A 6,714-nucleotide genomic window follows, 5' to 3' on the forward strand; every position below is an offset into this window, starting at 1 on the left:
ATGTGGCCCCCGGGGATTGTAAAATGGTAACTGTCGGCCACTCATTCGGGGGGTCAGGGTTCGCGTTCCCCCCAGGGCGAGAAAATCCTGTTGCCTGGGGGTTCTCTTTGGCTGTACACCGCGGGGTGGGACAAACCCAGCACCGGCGACTCCGTTGTTCGGTCACCATTGGAAACGCCGGGCGATTTTTCACTTGCAATTTGACTTTTACTTATCTTAAATATTTTCATTTATGTTTGTCATTAAAATGCCCTTAAAGACTTTGATCTCACTTTTGGGTACTTATTTCCATGTCAATGATGCATTAAATGTTCTTTATAGCTTTTCAACGTTAAGATCTTGCTGTAAATGTATTTCAGTAAATTTTTAAATTTTCTTTTTTTATTTTCTAATTCCCTTTTCCCCGACACTCAAGGTTTTTTTGGGGGCCCCTTTTTCACTCTGGGGATGAGCCAGGAATGAAAAAGCCATATTTTTTTCGTTGCATTTGCATCTTTTTTTACATGCTTAATTAAAAAAATACCATGAGTTATTTCTGATGGTCGATAGAGTAAAAATAATCTGCTACATAAACCCTTGACCAACCTTGAAAGGGGCATTATTATGCTTTCAGATACGTATTTCCCTTTTGGGATTGCTGATTTCATGGAAAGGGTTTGGTAAGGTTAGCTACACTCCACATGGATTTAAAATATTAGATCAAGGTATCTCGGGTTATACTTTAGGGCATAAAAACCCCATAGCTTTATTCTACTTCATTAAAAACAAATAGGGGGCGTATACAGCCCTATTGCATTTCTTGAAACACTTGATTTTTTAAAAACCTTTTTTTTTTTGCTCCCGTTTTTCAGACCAAACCGTCCTTTTAAGCGCGGGACACCAAGGGCGACCCACGCGCAGCGATTTGTTCCTTCTTTTCCTTTTGAAAGTTCGGCTTCGCACAGGCCTTCACACTTTGGGCCCGGCCTTTTTGACTTTTTTGGGCTGTCTCAATTTTTCTCTGCCTCTATCTAGCGGGTGGCGAGATTGCCGCGGGCGCTCCTGTCCCCAAAGATGTAATCATGGGGGCTAATCTCATTACCCCTGGGGGCTGTTTACCAACCCGTCTCAAAAATTGTCTCATATTCTGTAAGTAATTACCATAGGGGCTTTCAGCTCGCCCAGGCTGCCATGCACAATGGAAACCTAGCTGATTCGTAAAGAATGACTTCAGTACTCTTTGATTGTCCAAGTGTGCCAGGGGCTCATAGCCTTGGCGTCGTACTATCGGGCCAGGGGGGGGTTTTTCGTTTTTCTCTGTGAAGCTACGGAGGAAGGCCAAGCTGTGGCATTTTAAGATTTTTCGGCTCTTTTTTAAATGATCGGGTTTTGGGGGGCATCCCCCTCCAATGTCGCTAGTCTGCGCAAGCTCTTTCCCCCTAGATGCCTATGTGGCTGGGGACCCATTTTATGTTTTAATTTCACCTGAGCAATCTTCTGTGCTTGGTGAGGAAAAGGGTCGGAGTAATGTCTTTTGGCTACCCTGGATTTTTGTATTATCCACATGCCCTTCCGTCAGGGACGCATGGCTAGGGTTCCCATGGTAGTGGGGCCTCCCTTGCTGCAAACCCGGGCGCCTGCAGTGTGATTTAAGGGATCGCTGATCCATCCATATGTGGGTTCACTACCCGGAGGAGTATGGCGCAAGACCCTCTCAGCTTCTGCCTTTAGATGGGCATGGTGTCTGATTCGTCTTTTTGACAAGCTCTAACGAGAACTGATAAAGGTTTTGTCCCCTTTGGCGGGCTTAAAATATTTGGGGGTGGGGGGATCCTCCCCTTGGAAAGGGTTGTTCTTGACGTTAAACACCCGGCTGGTAAGCACCCAGGATTTTGTTTGCAATACTCGGGGTTTTTGTCTGATTCTTGTCCATGTTTGTGTTCCTAGGATTTTGGATGACCTTTGAAAAAAATAACTCCATTAGATCAACCCGGGATTCAGGGGAAAGCTTTGAGGAAATCTGAATGAAGCTATCCAATGGGATGGATGGCTGTAAAAGAATGATCTTATACTTTATTTCTACCTCCTATGTTCCCGAGTTGCTCTTATACAGACAGTCTTGCTTTGGTTCGGTCACCAAAATACAGGACATCCTTTTTAAAAGGGAAAAGCCCCCGGTATCTTCCCCCAAGGTTTGGAAACCTTCCCTTTTCCAGTCCTTCACGATTCTCAACTTGTCCCCTTGAACTTTATCTCAAGGCCTTTGGGATTTGTTTGCAAGATCTTCAGCCCTTTCCCCACAGAACCCTCAGATAAAAAGGTCCAACAGTGCTGACTTTACTTAGGCAGTGTGCCCGGGGATATTTGAAAGGTCTCATAGGAGATATCTTGCCCCCCGGGGGCTTTGTTTGGTTTCAGGACTTACATTTGAAAACCCCTGAGGTGTTCCTTTTCTAGCGGCATGAGCTTGATAGGTTCCCCCTGGAATCTGACTTTGGTGTTCTGTTTTTAAAATAGTCCCCCCTAACAGAAGCCCTTCTGGGGGGGGGGCTTAGGTCTAAATGATCTGTTAGCGGAAACAGAGGGTTACCCAACTAAAAGGGTCCCATGAGGAATGAGAAAAAATAGCTTCCTGTCCCAAGGCCTAGAGGGGGGATGGTGCCCCCACCCCTGGTTTTCATTCCATCTTGGACCAGGGAGCCTCCATGTTGTTTGCTGTGCGGGATCCCGTATTACCAAACAGGATTCCGGGATTTGAGTGATTGTTTGATTTTTTAAAATTATCTCCGCGTCAACAGCAAAGGTCATTACGGCGATGTCTTTTTAAAAATAAAAATATTAAAAGGTTTAAAACTTTAAAATCTATCAATAAATATTTTACAAATAACATAAAAAAATTAAAATCAAAGCAAAAATATTATGCTCTAAGTATAAAAATTTTGGCTAAACATTTACATATTAAATTTTTTTAAAAAATTTGTCTCCCTAAAAACAATGACCCTCTATGTCCAACCCCCCCCTACATTTTTCAGTGATATGGGGAGCAAGTACTACTCGTTTCTGAGAATGTTCACTTTTTCCCAATCATTGCGATCGTTAATGGCTCTTGCATCCTTCAAAATCTTGACTTTTACCATCATGGGCCCATGAGTCAGTCTTGTGTGCCTTTTCTTAGCTTGTTAATGCAACTTCCACAATCCTCACAGTTTGTTTCTGGGGGTTTGCTCCACTTTTTCCTTCCATTTTTGCGAAGAATCTCCTTATCTGGTTTCAGGTCAGTGTGGGAAGGGGAAAAACAGCATCAAAGCTGACACAGCTGCCTTGGCCTTCTGATCATGCTCTTTCCCACTATACCAACATTTGCTGGCCCCAATAAAGGTTTCTTTTTACGTTTTTTGACATCAGTGCAAGCCAATCTTAAACCTCCCTTCTACGGGATTTAAATTTAAGCTTTTTGATTGTTTGCAAGGGCACTATAGAGTCAAATATATCACAATAGAATGGTTCGTAAGATCTCTAGATTTTAACTCTGCAAGGATGGCATTCTCTGCATAAAGTTGGGCTGCTAGAAAAAGATGCCAAATGCATCTTCCTTCTGCTCACTCTGCAAGCCCAAAACCTTTTTTCAGTTTCGAACCATCGTATATATTGCCTCTGATCCTTGGATTGAAATATGCTGAAAAAATTTCTCTCTGACTTCTGCTTCGGACTCCCCCCCTTTCCCCATTCCGACCAAATCAGGCTCACTGTTTAGCCCAGGGGGGAAATTTGGGGGAAATTCCAAACCAAACCTTAGAGAGATTTAAAATTAAGATTTTCCCACAAATTCCCATTCTCCCCCAAAGGGACGGCTTTTTCCCGGGGGGTTAAAAAACCCGTCTGGAGTAGAGATCCCAAATCCTTTTACCGTGTAGTAAATCAGTTCATGTTTTCCGATGTAATAAAAAGGGGGGTTCTCCACTCTAAGCATACGGGGTTCCACAGGTGAAGACCTAAAACCCCCAGTACGATTCAGAGCTTCATTATAAACCTCCACTACGAGAACAGGGGGGAGTTGCAAAAGAATAAAACCTCACACCCATATAAAGCTTACAAACGAATAAGCCTTTGTAAGCCCAGAAGCGTTGGAAATATTCACCCCAAGATATGTGAAAAAACCCCCAAAAATACTCCTTTTTGTAGCCTTCCTTTTAACTGTTTGATGTGAAGCCCCCAATGTCTTGATAAAAAATTAGACCCAAGTATTCCCTCTTGGACAATTGCAGTGGGTTTGCCCCAAAATAGAGGGAAGGGGTGGAATTTTTTCCTCTTTGTGGAAATGTATAGCCATGGTTTTTGCTTGGAAAATTTGAGCCATTTATGTTGCCCACTGTAAACCGATTTATAGCACCTGCATGTTCCTTGTACTCCTGAAACTTCCTCCTGGCAGTAAGTGAAAGTCATCCACATACAGATTACATAACGAATTTGGGAAAACAACTTTTACAATGCATTTATGCATGGCAAACGGTCACACTTAAGACACCCCTTTGGGATCCTTCCCACTATCTTCCAGGTTAGGAAACTGTTTCCCACCCAAATCTAAATTTCCTGTTAGCAAGGAGTTTTGTATAAAGGTGGAATGGTCCTCTTAAACCAATGTCTCGTTTCATGAGTATCCCATGCTTCCAAGTCGTATCGTAAGCCTTTTAAAGGGTCAAAGAAGACTGCTATCATGTGACGTCGCTGTGCGAAGGAATTTCTGTATGCATTTTCCATCCCCCAAAAGGCATCTGTGTCGACCCAAATTTCAAAGCCATATTGATATGGGTAAACCTTTTTTTTTTCTAGCGCCCATGTCAACCTAAGTTTACCTTTTTTCTCCATCACTTGCAATGCCTGGTGAAAAAAATTGGTCTGAAATTTCCGGGTGTGGAAGCTCTTTGCCGGGGTTAGGAACAGGAATGTTTATAGCCTTTTCCATAGGGTGGCCTGTACCCCCCCTATAGATCCTTTGAATGGGCCCAACAGAATTTCTGGGGCTCCCCGGGTATTGGTTCATTTCATAGGGAAATTCGTCCTTTTCCTGGGGCAGTCTTGGCGAGCTGCAAAGCAGACTCCATCTCCTCGCAAAATGGCAAGTTGATGGAATTCTGCTGCGTCCTACTGGAACGACATGGTGTTGTTCCTTTTCAGCACAAGATGGAAATTGAGCATGAAAGATGCTCCGAGGAGACCCTCTGCCATGGATTTGCAAAGCTCATTAGAAACATCTTTTTTGTCTGTGAGATTATGCCATCTATCTTCAAGGGTTGTGTTTGGGATGTGCTCTTTCCACAATCTTACCACCTTGTCCCACCCCCATGCAAGGGGGGCCCCAATTTAAATCAGGAGACATCTGTCTCCACGACGCCGCCCCCTACCTCCTTTCACACGCCTGGCCTTGGCTCAGGTTTTTTTTGTAACTGTCAAGGTTCAATGCTGGGGCGTCGTTTTCAAACTCCCTTAATGCAGCTTTCCTTTGCTCTGACAGCTTTTTTGGCATTCATCAGACCACCATGGACTGGAGGTCGACGGTACTGTCCACTACTTTTGGGAATGGATGCTTCGCGCAAGGTAATTTCGTGATTTTAAATGATTAACACTCTTAAACACACTGGAATCATTCACAGATCCTTGCAATATTAAGTTGATTAAAAAGATTCCGTCTGCTGTTAAATCGCCTCTCTGCACCCCTTTTTGGCGGGAATACCTTTCACCTCCCCCAAAAAGTATTGGAAAGTGGTCCTTCCATGACCTCCCAATGAATTTCAACTGTAAATCAGGTAGCCTATTAAAGGTCTATAGGGAAAATGTCCCATTTGAATTTAAGGGTTGGGAGTGCCCCACTGTTCAGAAAACTGCATCTACTCTAAACAAGGACCCCAAAGGGCCCTTCCTCGAGGTTGCAAAAAGTTTTCCCAAGGGGGTATCCCGCCATTGAAATCCCCCAAGAGTAAAAATGGATTGGCATGTGGAAAGGTAAGGGATGCAAAGTGAAAGGGTCTGTCAACTTATTCTCACCCTTCCCTCAGTTTTTCTGCAGGTGGATGGCCCTGGAAGGGAAAATCATGACGTACCTTACTGCTACCCTCCATGAGGTCCTTATCAAAGGTCCCTAATGGGCCTAAACTTGAAATCCTCTCGGAAAAGGGACGTTTTTTCCTTGGTCAAATCTCTTTTGGGCAAAAACCAACTGGATTACATGAACTATCAATGTTGCGTTCTTCCCATTTTGCGTAAAATTCCCCTCAGTTCCATTAAATTAGCGTTTCAGTTCTTAATTTTTCTTCAAAAGGGTGTTTGGCAGACGTGTTTGCCCCCCCTTTAGGCTGTCCCTTTCCCCGGATCCTGGGGTATTTTTTTAAGGGTTGTTTACCTGTGGACTAGTTTCCACAGGTTTCCCTTAACAGGTTCGGATTTCTTTGCCTGGGCAAAGAAGGGACCTGACCTTTGCTTAAAGGGGCTTTTTTCTGCACGGGCCCCCTGGGATTTTTGTGGCCTGGAGTTTTTTGGCGGTTCAGGATTCCCTTTCCCTGGCAACGAGTCATGGCCCTTTTTTCCCAGGCATTCTGCCTACAAAAGGGCCCCTGTGGATGGGTGGCACGGGAACTGTCCCTTTGAGGCTCTGGGCCCTTTAAAATGAGCTCCAAAGCCCTTACTTTGGGAGGAGGGTCCCCTCAATAACCCCCACCCCCCCACTCCGTTTCGGGTGGA

The sequence above is a fragment of the Penaeus monodon genome, chromosome 16 (assembly GCF_015228065.2).
Source record: "Penaeus monodon isolate SGIC_2016 chromosome 16, NSTDA_Pmon_1, whole genome shotgun sequence".
NCBI lineage: Eukaryota > Metazoa > Arthropoda > Malacostraca > Decapoda > Penaeidae > Penaeus > Penaeus monodon.